The sequence below is a fragment of the Pongo abelii genome, chromosome 7 (assembly GCF_028885655.2).
Source record: "Pongo abelii isolate AG06213 chromosome 7, NHGRI_mPonAbe1-v2.0_pri, whole genome shotgun sequence".
NCBI lineage: Eukaryota > Metazoa > Chordata > Mammalia > Primates > Hominidae > Pongo > Pongo abelii.
Window position 1 is genome coordinate 35,088,899 of NC_071992.2, and position 19,090 is coordinate 35,107,988.

Here is a 19,090-nt window from a genome sequence, read left to right on the forward strand (position 1 = left end):
TTTGAGACCCTTGGAAAACAGCCTCATGCTTATGGAATTTTGGAGTTCGAATGGTTGTCTGAACTCTAAAATGGTCAAAACTGGTGTTTGGTGGTTTTTAATTTTGTCTGTTTGTTTAGTTTATGGCTTATTTGTGACAAAAATTCCTCAAAAACTTAATAGGCTTCTGATCAATTTACTTCCAGGTGGTCGTGTGTGCCAGAAACCACATTCATAGATCTTTCCTAGACATAATTCTCAAATATGTTTTATCTCTCTGCTTCCTTGCCACCATACTAGTTAATCTCGTCCAACTTAATACCAGGTACCTTGAGGCTATAACTTCTGAATGGGAATACCTTATCATGAAACTGAACTTTTTTGTGTGTGAATCAATTTATTTACCTGAAAATATTTACTAAGCTGTTAGTGGCTAAAGTTTTTTTTTCTTTCTTTTTCTTCCCTTTGTGTAGTTTCATTTCTCACTGTTTGCATTCTAGAAACAGCTGACTTTTTTAATATTGCAAAACCTGAATTTCCAAACTCTCTCTATTTCCTCCCATTTATGCTTGCAAACTAGCCAATTCCTTCCCAAGCTTTTTCTTGGCCAAACACAGCTAATAAAAACAATACACCATTAAAATTATGCTTCTCATTTCTTTTCCTAGAGTTCAGTTTCAATAGGCACATATTCTACCTTCCAAGTGTTCACAGAAAATAAGTTTTACCAAATGTTTTGCCACTGCTTAAGAAGATCACCATTTTTCCAGCAGTCAGTTTCAGTCTCCTATTGACCGCCACAAATTACTAAGCCAATTCCACATATTATAATTTTTTGTTTTGAAAGTACTCCATGTCGACATACAAACATCTCTATTAGAATAGGCTAACTGCTGTAGCAAACATCTCAAAACCTTATTGGCTTAATAAAATAAGATATATTTTTAATTCAAGTTTGATGGTTCTCTTAAGTGTTTCCTCTGCAAACTGTGACTTAATAACCAAGCGGCTTCTATCTTATGGTTTTGCCATTTTAAAAATTCAAGGCAATCTTGGAATAATCTAGTCAGCAGAGGAGGGAAATGAGAAGAGTTTAACACAGAAGATTTTATGATGATGTCTAATATTGATATACATAAATTCTGTATATGTTTCTTTTTCCAAAACCCAATCACATGGTCCTACCACATGATTAGGTATTAGGTCCTAACATGATTAGGAGTTAAGAGGTGATTAGGTCCTAATTACCTAACACCTGAAATCGCCAGGAATTAAAGTCTTCCCATGTGTGAAGGTAGGATTAGTGAGCATCTAGCCACTTTTAGAGTAAAATTCAGCTAGAGCCACAGATTATCCTAATATTGGCAAGTCAAGATCATCCAGTTCTAAAACATGCAACAAAAATGTATGAAAAACCCAGCCAGAGTCCTGACAATTTACTTTGTTAATATATTAACTAAAATGCATTGAGAATTTACTATTTGCCGGGTATTCTTCCAATTGTTTCATAATTATTAAATTATTGTCCTTAAAATAATCCCATAAGGTAGTTGCCATTATTATACCCATTGTATAGATGAGAAAACTGAGGCATAAATGGATTCAGAAACTCATCCAAGATCCCATAGCTAGTAAGTGGCAGAAGCAGAATTTGATCCCATGCAATCCGGTTCTAGAGCATGGACTCACCCATTTTATTGTTCACCCTTTCTGATTTCTCCATGAGTTTCTCAAGTGACTAGTTTAGTTACTATTGTCTAATGGCATATTCTCTCTTCCCCTCTCCTGCCCAGAGAGGCATTTTCAGTCTTGTCTGCTTGTTTCCAACCCTTTAGTGGTTCTCTAAAAGTCTACTCTTAATGTACTCCTGTACTGTTCTAAAGCTGTATTAGTGAACACTTTGGGAGATTATCATCCAATTTATAAAGTGACAAGGGAAGAGTATAAAGGGAAATTAAGAAATATATTGAAGGGGTAGTGAGGAGAGCAAGGCAGCCCACATCTCACATATGCAGAGCGTGAGGCAAGAGCACAAACAGCGACCTACATTCCATATGTCTAACACTTAAAAGTTATACATTAAGCCAGCACGACGTTAAATAAAATATACTTCATCCTCCTACCATGAAAAATATAATATCTTGGAATGCCAGGCTGAATACAGAATTATGGAACTCAAAATTTTATGCCTGAATGTGTTAGCATGGGAAGGAGCTAGCTCCTGATCCCCTGCCTTCCTTCTCCCTCCTGTGGGTTCATCCAATACTACAAAAGGCCTCTCACACATATGGAAAGACATCTCAGTGCGCACATTTGAGCTCTGTCCACACCACCGCAGCAAATAGCCACTCCTAAGTCTTCCATTAGGAGGGTAATTCCAGAGAAGAGGTAGGGACTGGGAGCCAGGCTGGCTGTTTCATAGGAAATTGCAGGTTCCTGACTATCCATAATATAAGTCTGGGTGGAAAGGGAGATAGATTCTGGGTGGGCACATTTTCTTGGCCCCCAGAATTCTCACACTATGGGAAAGGCCATATGAGGCTCAGAGCTGGGCTCTCTGAAGAATGGGACTGAAACTCCTGACTTTCCCTTCTGACCATAAGGGAGTAACAGGGATCAGATTTGCCCTCCAGCCTCCAGCAGTCGACTTGAATTACAAATACTGTCAAAGAAAGCTCTTCAGATATAAGAAAAATAATAACAGATGATAATTTAGAACAATGTAAAGAATTAAGAATTCCAGAAATGATATATATGTGGCAAAATATAGAATGTATTTTTCTCATTTTTAACCTCATTGAAATATAACTGACCGTTTAAAGATGTACTCTGAAAACACTCATCTACCAAAATATGGAGTGGATAATATTATTATGCAAGTAGCGTTTAAAATAAAACGTATTTATCAGACACAAAGATGAACATTTCATAATAATAAAGGCACTACTTCATCCAGAGGACATAATAATTGTAAACTTTTACACACCTAATAACAGAGCTTCAAAATACATGAACCAAAATTGATAGGATTAAAAGACAAAACAAAGAAATTGACAATAGAATTGAAATGGGAAATAAACAAATTATGATTGCAGTAGGAGACTGCAACACTCCTCTAGCAGTAATTGATAGACAGGCAGATGGAAAACCAGCAAGAATATAATGCCCTTGAATAATCATTTCAAATAATTTAACCTAATTGACATTTATGAAACACCTCACATAATAGCAGCAGAATACATATTATTTTTCAGTGAATGTAGTACATTTACCAAAATAGATCATATGCTAGGTCATAAAACAAGTCTCAAAAAATGTAAAGGAATTAAAACCATGCAAGGTATGTTCTCTGACCATAACAAAATTAAACTAAAAATAACTAACAGAAAGATATCTGGAAAATTCCTCCAATACTTGGAAATTAAACAACACCTCTCTAAATAACATATGGATCAATAAAAAAATTGTAAGAGAAATTAGAAAATATTTTAAGCTGAATGAAAATGCAAATACAACAGATCAAAATTTGTAAGATGCAGCTAAAGCAACATTTAGAGAGAATTTTTAGCATTATATGGTTGTATTAGAAAAGAATAGAAGTGGCAAATCAATGATCTGAGATTCCACTTTTAAAAACTAGAAAAAGAAGAGCAAATCAAACTTAAATAAATTGATGGAACAGAATAGAGACCAGAAATAGAGCCACATATTTTTGATCAACTAATTTTTGACAATGGTGCCAAGGTGACTCAACTCATAAAGGAGATAGTCTTTTCACCGAGTGGAACTTGAGCAATTAGACACACACACACACAAATTAACCTTGATCCTTACCACCTCTGTATATAAAACTTAACCTGAAATGAATCATAGACCTAAATATTAGAGTTAAAACTATAAAACTTCTAGAAGAAAATGTAGAAGAAAATCTTACATCCAGAATGTTTAAGGACTCTTAACAAATTGGTAAAACAAAAAAAAAACACCCAGTTTTTAAAATGGGCAAAAGATTTGAATAGACACATCACCAAGAAACAATGACAAACATACACATGAAAGGGTCCTCAACTTCATTAGTCACCAAGGAAATGAAAATAAAAACCACAGAGTTATCACTGCGCGTTCTCTGGAATGGTAGAAGTTTAAAAGACTGAGTACCAAATGCTGGCAAGAATGTGGAGCTGTGAGAACTCTCATAGATTTTTGCTGGAAATGCAAAATGGTGTAACCACTTGGAAAACATTTTGGCATTTTCTTATACAATAAAGCATCCAATTATCATGAGACTCCCAAATCCCACTTCTGGGTATTTACTGCAGAGAAATAAAAACACATGTCCACACAAAGACTTGTATTCAAATGTTTATAGCAGTTTTACGTATAATAGCCCAAAACTGAAAACAGCACAAATGGCCATTACCTGGTCCTCAGATGATAACTGTACTCTGTAATACTTAGCTATAAAAAAAGAGAAACTACTGACCGTCCTGGCTAACACTGTGAAACCCCGTCTCTACTAAAAATATAAAAAATTAGGCGTGCGTGGTGGTGGGTGCCTGTAGTCCCAGCTACCGGGAGGCTGAGGCAGGAGAACGGCATGAACCCGGGAGGCAGAGTTTGCAGTGAGCCGAGATCCCGCCCCTGCACTCCAGCCTGGGCGACAGAGCGAGACTCCGTCTCACAAAAAAAAAAAAAAAAAAAAAAGAGAAACTACTGATATGGAACAACATAGATGAATCCCAACAGCACTCTGCTCTGTGAAAGAAGCCAGACACCAAAGACTGGCTACTGTGTAGTTTCCATTCACACACAATTTTAGAAAAGATAAAATTATAATGACAGAAAGAAGATTAATATTTGCCAAGAATCAGGAGTAGAGGGAGAAGACTGATTCCAAGAAGCATGAGGACAGTTTTTGGGGTGGTGGGCATGTTCTATATCATGATTATGGTGGTGGTTTCACGACTGTAGAAACTTACCAAATTGTAGAAATTTACCATGTATCTGTAGAAACTTACTAAATTGGACTCTGACAATTAATGAATGTTATATTATGTATGTTAAACCTCAGTACAACTGATTTTAAAGAGTGTGAAACCTAGAGCAGGGACCCCTTTTGCCTGAGTATAAAGGCAGAAATGAAGAAAAAAAAGAACAAGCAAAAGAAACTGAAAATGTTTAATTTATAAGGTGAATAGAGACCCTGGTCATTGTATTAATAGTAGCCAACAATCACCACTATATATCAACAACATCTCATATTTAATGGTGGTTCTTATGTGCTAGGCACTCGTCTAAACTTCTTGAATTAACTCTTTTAATTTAGACAACAATCCTGGTAGTAAGTCAAGCCTTTTAGTGAGGACATGGTCAACACTGAATGCTGCATACAGAGGAGGACAAGAGTGGCATTGGTTTTTGTTTGTTTGTTTGTTTTGTTTTACTTTAAGTTCTGGGATACATGTGCAGAATGTGCAGGTTTGTTACATAGGTATACATGTGCCACGGTGGTTTGCTGCACCTATCAATCTGTCATCTAGGTTTTAAGCCCTGCGTGCCTTAGGTATTTGTTGTGGCATTGTTTTATGCTAAAGCATGTACATAGCAATTAGAAGGATGGGTTAAAGCTGCATTGCTATAGGTTAACTGTGAATTAGGAAAATTGAAGAAGCAGAAACAAACAATGTAGACTGTTCCTTTAAGAACTTGGCTGTGAAAAAAAGAAGTGATATCGGATTATAGTCAAAGGAAAATTTGTATTTTTAGGATCTGACATTTTTAACGTGTTTATAGAATGAGAGAAAGGAACTAGAAAAGATATAGATTCTAAAAATATAAGTGGTTGGGGAGATACTTGGTGAAAAAGGAGAACTTGGGTTCTTCACTTATTGGAGCCTCACCTATTTTCTTTCTAGAAAAATAAAAATCATAATCCCAACTACAAAAATTTCTATGAGAATTGCATGAAATAAAATATGTATTCTAGCCCTGTATTTTACTTTCTTTTTCATTTATTATTATACTACTTACTCTGTAAAGTCCAAACCAGCTACAAGAAGTTAACTTGCTATAATATCGTCTTTCTGGGGTTTTCCATGAATCCTATTTAAAAGAGCAGGGGCAGAAAGAACTCAAGAAGTTTCAAAAAGTTATCAAAATAGATATCAATGGCCACATCCACATACTAAATAGGAAACGAAGCATAGGAATAAATGTGATACTATTTGGAAATAGAGAGGAAGAGAGGACGAAAGACTGAAATAAGAAAACACATTAACCCCAAGGAAAAAAATTTGTTGAGTACTTTGCCATTGGAGTAAAATAACCAGTACCTTTTATCTCAGATGATTGTAGCATTAAACTAACCAGACAAAAATGTTTATAAGCACCCTTGATTGCCTTCCATAAGAGGCATTAGCAATGTAGATCAACAAAACAGGTGAACTACGTGGGATTAACTGAACTATGAATGAATGAATGAATATTGAATTTTTATTTTTTAAACTATAATAATCACCCAAGGGACACATAAAGGCAGTCAGGAAATGTCAAAGATAAAAATGTTAATTAGGACATTTGGTTTCTTCTTTTTTTTTTTGACTGTTCTTTTTTTTTTTTTTTTTCTTTTATTATTATTATTATTATTATTATTATTATAATTATACTTTAGGTTTTATGGTACATGTGCCCAATGTGCAGGTAAGTTACATATGTATACATGTGCCATGCTGGTGCGCTGCACCCACCAACTCGTCATCTAGCATTAGGTATATCTCCCAATGCTATCCCTCCCCCCTCCCCCCAACCCACAACAGTCCCCGAAGTGTGATGTTCCCCTTCCTGTGACCATGTGTTCTCATTGTTCAATTCCCACCTATGAGTGAGAATATGCGGTGTTTGGTTTTTTGTTCTTGCAATAGTTTACTGAGAATGATGATTTCCAATTTCATCCATGTCCCTACAGAGGACATGAACTCCTCATTTTTTATGGCTGCATAGTATTCCATGGTGTATATGTGCCACATTTTCTTAATCCAGTCTATCATTGTTGGACATTTGGGTTGGTTCCAAGTCTTTGCTATTGTGAATAATGCTGCAATAAACATACGTGTGCATGTGTCTTTATAGCAGCATGATTTATAGTCCTTTGGGTATATACCCAGTAATGGGATGGCTGGGTCAAATGGAATTTCTAGTTCTAGATCCCTGAGGAATCGCCACACTGACTTCCACAAGGGTTGAACTAGTTTACAGTCCCACCAACAGTGTAAAAGTGTTCCTATTTCTCCACATCCTCTCCAGCACCTGTTGTTTCCTGACTTTTTAATGATTGCCATTCTAACTGGTGTGAGATGATATCTCATTGTGGTTTTGATTTGCATTTGTCTGATGGCCAGTGATGGTGAGCATTTTTTCATGTGTTTTTTGGCCGCATAAATGTCTTCTTTTGAGAAGTGTCTGTTCATGTCCTTCACCCACTTTTTGATGGGGTTGTTTGTTTTTTTCTTGTAAATTTGTTGGAGTTCATTGTAGATTCTGGATATTAGCCCTTTGTCAGATGAGTAGGTTGCGAAAATTTTCTCCCATTTTGTAGGTTGCCTGTTCACTCTGATGGTAGTTTCCTTTGCTGTGCAGAAGCTCTTTAGTTTAATTAGATCCCATTTGTCAATTTTGGCTTTTGTTGCCATTGCTTTTGGTGTTTTAGACATGAAGTCCTTGCCCATGCCTATGTCCTGAATGGTATTGCCTAGGTTTTCTTCTAGGGTTTTTATGGTTTTAGGTCTAACATTTAAGTCTTTAATCCATCTTGAATTGATTTTTGTATAAGGTGTAAGGAAGGGATCCAGTTTCAGCTTTCTACATATGGCTAGCCAGTTTTCCCAGCACCATTTATTAAATAGGGAATCCTTTCCCCATTTCTTGTTTTTCTCAGGTTTGTCAAAGATCAGATGGTTGTAGATATGTGGCATTATTTCTGATGGCTCTGTTCTGTTCCATTGATCTATATCTCTGTTTTGGTACCAGTACCATGCTGTTTTGGTTACTGTAGCCTTGTAGTATAGTTTGAAGTCAGGTAGCATGATGCCTCCAGCTTTGTTCTTTTGGCTTAGGATTGACTTGGCAATGCGGGCTCTTTTTTGGTTCCATATGAACTTTAAAGTAGTTTTTTCCAATTCTGTGAAGAAAGTCATTGGTAGCTTGATGGGGATGGCATTGAATCTGTAAATTACCTTGGGAAGGATGGCCATTTTCATGATATTGATTCTTCCTACCCATGAGCATGGAATGTTCTTCCATTTGTTTGTATCCTCTTTTATTTCCTTGAGCAGTGGTTTGTAGTTCTCCTTGAAGAGGTCCTTCACATCCCTTGTAAGTTGGATTCCTAGGTATTTTATTCTCTTTGAAGCAATTGTGAATGGGAGTTCACTCATGATTTGGCTCTCTGTTTGTCTGTTATTGATGTATAAGAATGCTTGTGATTTTTGCACATTGATTTTGTATCCTGAGACTTTGCTGAAGTTGCTTATCAGCTTAAGGAGATTTGGGGCTGAGACAATGGGGTTTTCTAGATATACAATCATGTCGTCTGCAAACAGGGACAATTTGACTTCCTCTTTTCCTAATTGAATACCCTTTATTTCCTTCTCCTGCCTAATTGCCCTGGCCAGAACTTCCAACACTATGTTGAATAGAAGTGGCGAGAGAGGGCATCCCTGTCTTGTGCCAGTTTTCAAAGGGAATGCTTCCAGTTTTTGCCCATTCAGTATGATATTGGCTGTGGGTTTATCATCAATAGCTCTTATTATTTTGAGATACGTCCCATCAATTCCTAATTTATTGAGAGTTTTTAGCATGAAGGGTTGTTGAATTTTGTCAAAGGCCTTTTCTGCATCTATTGAGATAATCATGTGGTTTTTGTCTTTGGTTCTGTTTATATGCTGGATTACATTTATTGATCTTGCATCCCAGGGATGAAGCCCACTTGATCCTGGTGGATAAGCTTTTTGATATGTTGCTGGATTCTGTTTGCCAGTATTTTATTGAGGATTTTTGCATCAATGTTCATCAAGGATATTGGTCTAAAATTCTCTTTTTTTGTTGTGTCTCTGCCAGGCTTTGGTATCAGGATGATGCTGGCCTCATAAAATGAGTTAGGGAGGATTCCCTCTTTTTCTACTGATTGGAATAGTTTCAGAAGGAATGGTACCAGCTCCTCCTTGTACCTCTGGTAGAATTCGGCTGTGAACCCATCTGGTCCTGGACTTTTTTTGGTTGGTAAGCTATTGATTATTGCCACAATTTCAGCTCCTGTTATTGGTCTATTCAGAGATTCAACTTCTTCTTGGTTTAGTCTTGGGAGGGTGTATGTGTTGAGGAATTTATCCATTTCTTCTAGATTTTCTAGTTTATTTGCATAGAGGTGTTTGTAATATTCTCTGATGGTAGTTTGTATTTCTGTGGGATCGGTGGTGATATCCCCTTTATCATTTTTTATTGCATCTATTTGATTCTTCTCTCTTTTTTTCTTTATTAATCTTGCTAGCGGTCTATCAATTTTGTTGATCCTTTCAAAAAACCAGCTCCTGGATTCATTTATTTTTTGAAGGGTTTTTTGTGTCTCTATTTCCTTCAGTTCTGCTCTGATTTTAGTTATTTCTTGCCTTCTGCTAGCTTTTGAATGTGTTTGCTCTTGCTTTTCTAGTTCTGTTAATTGTGATGTTAGGGTGTCAATTTTGGATCTTTCCTGCTTTCTCTTGTGGGCATTTAGTGCCATAAATTTCCCTCTACACACTGCTTTGAATGCATCCCAGAGATTCTGGTATGTTGTGTCTTGGTTCTCGTTGGTTTCAAAGAACATCTTTATTTCTGCCTTCATTTCGTTATGTACCCAGTAGTCATTCAGGAGCAGGTTGTTCAGTTTCCATGTAGTTGAGCGGTTTTGAGTGAGATTCTTAATCCTGAGTTCTAGCTTGATTGCACTGTGATCTGAGAGACAGTTTGTTACAATTTCTGTTCTTTTACATTTATTGAGGAGAGCTTTACTTCCAAGTATATGGTCAATTTTGGAATAGGTGTGGTGTGGTGCTGAAAAAAATGTATATTCTGTTGATTTGGGGTGGAGAGTTCTGTAGATGTCTATTAGGTCCGCTTGGTGCAGAGCTGAATTCAATTCCTGGGTATCCTTGTTGACTTTCTGTCTCGTTGATCTGTCTAATGTTGACAGTGGGGTGTTAAAGTCTCCCATTATTAATGTGTGGGAGTCTAAGTCTCTTTGTAGGTCACTCAGGACTTGCTTTATGAATCTGGGTGCTCCTGTATTGGGTGCATATATATTTAGGATAGTTAGCTCTTCTTGTTGAATTAATCCCTTTACCATTATGTAATGGCCTTCTTTGTCTCTTTTGATCTTTGTTGGTTTAAAGTCTGTTTTATCAGAGACTAGGATTGCAACCCCTGCCTTTTTTTGTTTTCCATTTGCTTGGTAGATCTTCCTCCATCCTTTTATTTTGAGCCTATGTGTGTATCTGCACGTGAGATGGGTTTCCTGAATACAGCACACTGATGGGTCTTGAGTCTTTATCCAATTTGCCAGTCTGTGTCTTTTAATTGGAGCATTTAGTCCATTTACATTTAAAGTTAATATTGTTATGTGTGAATCTGATCCTGTCATTATGATGTTAGCTGGATATTTTGCTCTTTAGTTGATGCAGTCTCTTCCTAGTCTCAATGGTCTTTACATTTCGGTATGATTTTGCAGTGGCTGGTACCGGTTGTGCCTTTCCATGTTTAGCGCTTCCTTCAAGAGCTCTTTTAGGGCAGGCCTGGTGGTGACAAAATCTCTCAGCATTTGCTTGTCTGTAAAGTATTTTATTTCTCCTTCACTTATGAAGCTTAGTTTGGCAGGATATGAAATTCTGGGTTGAAAATTCTTTTCTTTAAGAATGTTGAATATTGGCCCCCACTCTCTTCTGGCTTGTAGGGTTTCTGCCGAGAGATCCGCTGTTAGTCTGATGGGCTTCCCTTTGATGGTAACCCGTCCTTTCTCTCTGGCTGCCCTTAACATTTTTTCCTTCATTTCAACTTTGGTGAATCTGACAATTATGTGTCTTGGAGTTGCTCTTCTCGAGGAGTATCTTTGTGGCGTTCTCTGTATTTCCTGAATCTGAATGTTGGCCTGCCTTGCTAGATTGGGGAAGTTCTCCTGGATAATATCCTGCAGAGTGTTTTCCAACTTGTTTCCATTCTCCCCATCACTTTCAGGTACACCAATCAGACGTAGATTTGGTCTTTTCACATAGTCCCACATTTCTTGGAGACTTTGCTCGTTTCTTTTTATTCTTTTTTCTCTAAACTTCCCTTCTCGCTTCATTTCATTCATTTCATCTTCCAGGGCTGATACCCTTTCTTCCATTTGATCGCAGCGGCTCCTGAGGCTTCTGCATTCTTCACGTAGTTCTCGAGCCTTGGTTTTCAGCTCCATCAGCTCCTTTAAGCACTTCTCTGTATTGGTTATTCTAGTTATACATTCTTCTAAATTTTTTTCAAAGTTTTCAACTTCTTTGCCTTTGGTTTGAATATCCTCCCGTAGCTCGGAGTAATTTGATCGTCTGAAGCCTTCTTCTCTCAGCTTGTCAAAGTCATTCTCCGTCCAGCTTTGTTCCATTGCTGGTGAGGAACTGCGTTCCTTTGGAGGAGGAGAGGTACTCTGGTTTTTAGAGTTTCCAGTTTTTCTGCTCTGTTTTTTCCCCATCTTTGTGGTTTTATCTACTTTTGGTCTTTGATGATGGTGATGTACAGATGGGTTTTTGGTGTGGATGTCCTTTCTGTTAGTTTTCCTTCTAACAGACAGAACCCTCAGCTACAGGTCTGTTGGAGTACCTGGCCGGCCATGTGAGGTGTCAGTCTGCCCCTGCTGGGGCGGTGCCTCCCAGTTAGGCTGCTCGGGGGTCAGGGGTCAGGGACCCACTTGAGGAGGCAGTCAGCCAGTTCTCAGATCTCCAGCTGCGTGCTGGGAGAACCACTGCTCTCCTCACAGCTGTCAGACAGGGACATTTAAGTCTGCAGAGGTTACTGCTGTCTTTTTGTTTGTCTGTGCCCTGCCCCCAGAGGTGGAGCCTACAGAGGCAGGCAGGCCTCCTTGAGCTGTGGTGGGCTCCACCCAGTTCAAGCTTCCAGGCTGCTTTGTTTACCTAAGCGAGCCTGGGCAATGGCGGGCGCCCCTCCCCCAGCCTCGCTGCCGACTTGCTGTTTGATCTCAGACTGCTGTGCTAGCAATCAGTGAGACTCCGTGGGCGTAGGACCCTCTGAGCCAGGTGCGGGCTATACTCTCCTGGGGCACCGTTTCCTAAGCCCGTCGGAAAAGCACAGTATTCGGGTGGGAGTGGCCCGATTTTCCAGGTGCCATCTGTCACCCCTGGAAGGGGAACTCCCTGACCCCTTGCGCTTCCCGAGTGAGGCAATGCCTCGCCCCTGCTTCGGCTGGCGCACGGTGCGCTCACCCACTGACCTGCGCCCACTGTCTGGCACTCCCTAGTGAGATGAACACGGTACCTCAGATGGAAATGCAGAAATCACCCGTCTTCTGCGTGGCTCGCGCTGGGAGCTGTAGACCGGAGCTGTTCCTATTCGGCCATCTTGGCTCCTCCTGGTTTCTTCTTAAAGCAAGCTGCAGTGTTGTCCTTTTTTTGACATTTGGAAGCTTTAAATTCTTCTCTGCCAACTCACCCTTGACTCCTTTACTCTTTCCTTTAAGAAAAAACAAAATCAGCTAAGATATTTATTTTTGGAGTTCATAGATTATGACCTCACTGGAGAGGTAGGTATCATGGAATCAAATGGCAATTCAAAGGTAAAATCTGTAGAAATATGTTGCTAACATCCTGGAGAATATTCCGTATCCCTTAGACTAATATGCAGGAAGTCACTTTACTGTTCTCTGTGCTATCTATATTAGCATTTAGGTAAGAAAGGAAACCAGAGTTGGTGGAATGAGAGTGTGTTTTAGGGAAGCATAGAGCGACCATATTCCAGAGAATGGAGAGCTCTGCATGAATCCCATGCATAAGCAACATCCACTTACATGCTCCTCACACATAGAAAGCACACATACATATAGACACATGTATGTGTCTGTGTTTGGCATGTGCATAAGAATCTTTTGAAGAGCTAGTTAAAAATACAGATTCCTAGCTGGACACAGTCACTCATGCCTGTAATCCAAGCACTTTGGGAGGCCGAGGTAGGTGGATCACTTGAGGCCGGGAGTTCAAGACCAGCCTGGTCAACATGGTGAAACTTCAACACTACTAAATATACAAAAATTAGCCAGGCGTGATGGCGGGCACCTGTAATCCCAGCTACTTAGGAGGCTGAGGCAGGAGGATCGCTTGAACCTGGGAGGCAGAGGTTGCAGTGAGCTGAGATCATGTCATTGCGCTCCAGCCTGGGCAACAAAAATGAAACTTCATCTCAAAAAAAAAAAAAAAAAGCCAGATGTGGTGGTGCACACCTGTAATCCCAGCTACTCCAGTGGCTGAGGCATAAGAATCGCTTAAACCTGGGAGATGGAGGTTGCAGTGAGCCGAGATTGTGCCACTGCACTCCAGCCTGAGCAACAGAGTGAGTCTCTAGATAGATAGATAGATAGATAGATAGATAGATAGATAGATAGATTCCAGCCGCACACAGCCCAACTTCCCACTCTATCCATTTTTGTTAAGTCTAGGGTTATACTCAGGAGTATGCGTTTTTAACCATCACTCCCAAGTAATTTTTATGCAGGAAGTCTGAAGACCTTACTTATAAAAACACTATTATAGAGAAATTTTTAAGTTGTTCACACGGAGGAAAAGAATGCTACTATAATTAGTACCTTTAGCTAAGCTACCCTTGCCTTAAGCAGAGTAAGAAAACCTAAGTGATCAGATTTCTGGAGCTCTGGATTCCTTGAGGTGACACAGTCATTCCGTAATGAGAGGTCACACTGAATATGCAGACTTATCCTCTACAAAAGTAATGCATTGATTTATATGCACATTCAGAGTAGAATACCCATCTATGCATAATTTGGCACTGTCTATTACTTCTGTGCTAGAGATGCAAAGCTAAAGGAGACAGCACACAGAAGGTCCTGGCTTCTACATTTCTTGATCAGTTTCATCTCTAGTAGCCTTCACCTTAACTACACTTTATTATTCCACTCCTACATGACCACATCCTACATAATTTAGCTTCACTTAAAACTGCTGGCTGGGCGCAGTGGCTCACACCTCTAATCCTGGCACTTTGGGAGGCCGAGGTGGGTGGATCACCTGAGGTCAGCAGTGCAAGACCAGCCTGGCCAACATGGCGAAACACCATCTCTACTAAAAATACAAAAAATTAGCTGGGTATTGTGACAGGCACCTATAATCCCAGCTACTCAGGAGGCTGAGGCAGGAGAATCTGAGGCAGGAGAATCACTTGAACCAGGGAAGGGGAGGATGCAGCGAGCAGAGATCGTGCCATTGCAGTCCAGCCTGGGTGACAAGAGTGAAACTCTATCTCAAAAAAAAAAAAAAAAACTGCTGAAACTCTGAAATATTTCCATCAAATATTCTCCTCAATAACCTCAAAGACTTATCCTTCCAAGATGCGCTTCGCCGAGACCTCTGCTCCTTGGTTTACCTCTCTTTGCCAGGGTCCTCCTGCCTTCTTTTCTGGTTCATTTGGATTTCATCATCTTAACAATTTTCTTGGCACTAAAAGCCACTGCCTTCTTCATCATTTCTTTCTTTCTTTTTTTTTTTTTTGTTTTTTTGTTTGTTTGTTTGTTTTTTGTTTTGTTTTGTTTTGTTTTGTTTTTAGATGGAGTTTCTCATCACCCAGGCTGGAGTGCAATGGTGTGATCTCAGCTCATTGCAATCTCTGCCACCCGGGTTCAAGTGATTCGTCTGCCTCAGCCTCCCGAGTGGCTGGGATTACAGGCACCCGCCACCAGGCCTGGCTAATTTTTGTATTTTTAGTAGAGTTTCACTCTCTTTAGCGGAGTTTCACAGGGTTTCACCATGTTGGCCAGGCTGGTCTCGAGCTCCTGACCTCAGGAAATCTACCCACCTCAGCCTCCCAAAGTGCTGGGATTACAGGCATGAGCCACCACACCCGGCCATTATCTTTCTATCTCAAAGAACACATACCCTAGACCAATCCAAGGAACCATTTTCTTGGTACTCACTCTGGGATGTTGGGCTTGATTACAGACACTTGCAAAACAATGCAGATGATTGCTACTAAGAATTCATGACCTATAAACCTCAAAAGACTTCTTGAACTTTCTCAGAAATTCTTTTGTATTGGCACACTGTCTGCCATTCTTTGTCATAGCTATTTTCAATCATTGCCACTCTCTTCAAACTTAATCCTTCACCCTCAGGGGAAAATTCACCTCCTGTTTCATAGAGAAGTAGAGCACACCAGACAAGAACCATTAAACTTTCTATCTCCAAACGACAAAGGTGCCTGCACCTGCTTGTGTAATCGTGGATAAAATACTGCTTTTTCTGTTCCCAGAGAACCCACCATTGTGCTCCAGATCCCTTTTCTTCTTTTGTTTCTCAAAGTATCACCTGGGAAACACCAGCATGATTACCACCTAGGAAGGCTGGCCAGGTACAGAAGCCTCAGTACAACCTTCAGAATCAGAACCTCTAGGTTTGGCATTAAATAATTGTGCATTTTAAATTTTTTTTCAGGGGTGATATTTGTTCTCCCCCAAGTATACAATGACTGTCCTCTAGTCTCGTGACTGGGTCTTTAACATCTCCCATCAGTATTTACACTTGTACAATTCTCCCTCATCAACCTTGAGTACCTGTCTTCTGCCCCACAAGACTCATTTTTCTCTTCTGCTTCAACAACAAATTTCTTGAAACAGTTGCTACTCTTACTTTCTATGCTTTCTAAGTTAATATTCCCTTTTCACTTGACTGCTTCTACCACCACCACCAAATCCCATCTACTGAAACTACTTTGAAAGACACTAATCTCCTTATTGCTGAATCCAGGATGCACATTTTTGTCCTTTTCTCACTTGATCTGCTGATAGTATTTGACTCAGTTGGCCTCCCTCCTCAAAAACTCCCTTCCCTGGACTTCCAGAATGTTGTACAAGCTGCTGCATCTCCATTATAGCCGACTCCTATTCTTTGCTCAAGTCTTTTTTTTTTTTAGCCAGAGTCTCACTTTATCACCCAGGCTGGAGTGCAGAGGGAGCGATCTTGGCTTACTGCAACTTCCACCTCCCGGGTTCCAGCAATTCTCATGCCTCAGCCTCTGGAGTAGCTGGAATTACAGGTGCATCCCCCCACACCCGGCTAATTTTTGTATTTTTAGTAGAGACGGGGGTTTTCACCATGTTGGCCAGGCTGGTCTCGAACTCCTGGCCTCAAGTGATCCACCCAATTCAGCCTCCCAAAGAGCTGGGATTACAGGCGTGAGCCACTGTGCCCTGCCTGCTCATCTCTTAAATTAGAGTACTCTAATTTCTTTTCTAGAATCTCTCTTCTTTTAATTTACATATTTATCTCTGAGGAAATTCCATCTACTTCCAAATCTTTAAATATTATATACAATCTGATGAATAATACCAAGATACACAGATGACAAACAAGCATATGAAAACATGCACAACAGTATATGTCATTAGGGAACTGCAAATTACAGCAACAGTGAAATACCACTACACACCTATTGAAATGGCCACAATCCAAAACACTGAAAACACCAAAATGCTCACAAAGATCTAGAGGAATAGAAACTCTCATTCATTGCTGGGGAGAGTGCAAAATGGTACAGCCACTTTGGAATACAGGTTGCTAGTTTCTTACAAGGCTAAACATAGGTGTATTATATGATCTGGCAATCATACTCCTTACGCAAATGAGCTAAAGATTTATATAAACACAAAAACTTTCATAGGAGTGTTTATAGCAATATCATTCATAATCACTAAAAATGGAAAGCAAGCAAAATGTCCTTCAACAGGTAAATGGATAAACTGTGATATATTCATATAATGAAATATTATTAAGTGTTTAAAAAAAGAGCCACAGGAATATGGGAAATCTCTGTACTTTCTGCTTACTTTTGCTGTGAACTTAAAACTGCTTTAAAAAAAATAAAATCTATTTTAAAAATTGAGCTATCAAGCCACCAAAAGACTTAGAGTTACATTAAGTACGTATCACCTAGTGAAAGAAGCCAGCTGAAAAAGTTCTATGTACTGTAGATTCTAACTCTATTACATTCTGGAAAGGTAAAACACTAAGTAAAAAGAGCACTGGTTTCAGGGGTAAGAAGAAGGGAGAAATAGGTGGAGCACAGGAGATTTTTAGGACAGTGAAACTATTGTGTATAATACTATAATGGTAAATGCATGACATTATATATATGTCAAAACCCAGAGAATTCCACAACACAAATAGCAAACCTTAATGCAAACTATGGACTTCAGTCAATAATAATGTATCAACAGTGGTTCATGAGTTATAACAAACGTACTGCACTAATGCAAGATGTTGGTAACAGGGGAAACTCTGTGTACCTGATATGGGGGGAAGGTCTATGGGACTCTGTATAATTTTTCTGCAAACCTAAAACTGCCTTAAAAAATAAAACCTACTGTCCAGTCTACAGCTGTCAGCGTGAGCGACACAGAAGACAGGTGATTTCTGCATTTCCATATGAGGTACCGTGTTCATCTCACTAGGGAGTGCCAGACAGTGGGCGCAGGTCAGTGGGTGAGCGCACCGTGCACCAGCCTAAGCAGGGGCGAGGCATTGCCTCACTCGGGAAGCGCAAGGGGTCAGGGAGTTCCCTTTCCAGGGGTGACAGAAAATCGGGCCACTCCCACCCGAATACTGTGCTTTTCCGACGGGCTTAGAAAACGGTGCACCAGGAGATTATAGCCCGCAACTGGCTTGGAGGGTCCTACGCCCACGGAGTCTCACTGATTGCTAGCACAGCAGTCTGAGATCAAACAGCAAGGCGGCAGCGAGGCTGGGGGAGGGGCGCCCGCCATTGCCCAGGCTCGCTTAGGTAAACAAAGCAGCCTGGAAGCTTGAACTGGGTGGAGCCCACCACAGCTCAAGGAGGCCTGCCCACCTCTGTAGGCTGCACCTCTGGGGGCAGGGCACAGACAAACAAAAAGACAGCAGTAACCTCTGCAGACTTGAGTGTCCCTGTCTGACAGCTGTGAGGAGAGCAGTGGTTCTCCCAGCACGCAGCTGGAGATCTGAGAACAGGCAGACTGCCTCCTCAAGTGGGTCTCTGACCCCTGACCCCTGAGCAGCCTAATTGGGAGGCACCCCCCAGCAGGGGCAGACTGACACCTCACATGGCCGGCCGGGTACTCCAACAGACCTGCAGCTGAGGGTCCTGCCTGTTAGAAGGAAAACTAACAGAAAGGACATCCACACCAAAAAACCATCTGTACATCACCATCATCAAAGACCAAAAGTAGATAAAACCACAAAGATGGGGAAAAAACACAGCAGAAAAACTGGAAACTCTAAAAAGCAGAGTGCCTCTCCTCCTCCAAAGGAACGCAGTTCCTCACCAGCAACGGAACAAAGCTGGACGGAGAATGACTTTGACAAGCTGAGAGAAGAAGGCTTCAGACAATCAAATTACTCCGAGCTACGGGAGGATATTCAAACCAAAGGCAAAGAAGTTGAAAACTTTGAAAAAAATTTAGAAGAATGTATAACCAGAATAACCAATACAGAGAAGTGCTTAAAGGAGCTGATGGAACTGAAAACCAAGGCTCGAGAACTACGTGAAGAATGCAGAAGCCTCAGGAGCCGATGGGATCAAATGGAAGAAAGGGTATCAGCCATGGAAGATGAAATGAATGAAATGAAGCGAGAAGGGAAGTTTAGAGAAAAAAGAATAAAAAGAAACAAGCAAAGCCTCCAAGAAATGTGGGACTATGTGAAAAGACCAAATCTACGTCTGATTGGTGTACCTGAAAGTGACGGGGAGAATGGAACCAAGTTGGAAAACACTCTGCAGGATATTATCCAGGAGAACTTCTCCAATCTAGCAAGGCAGGCCAACATTCAGATTCAGGAAA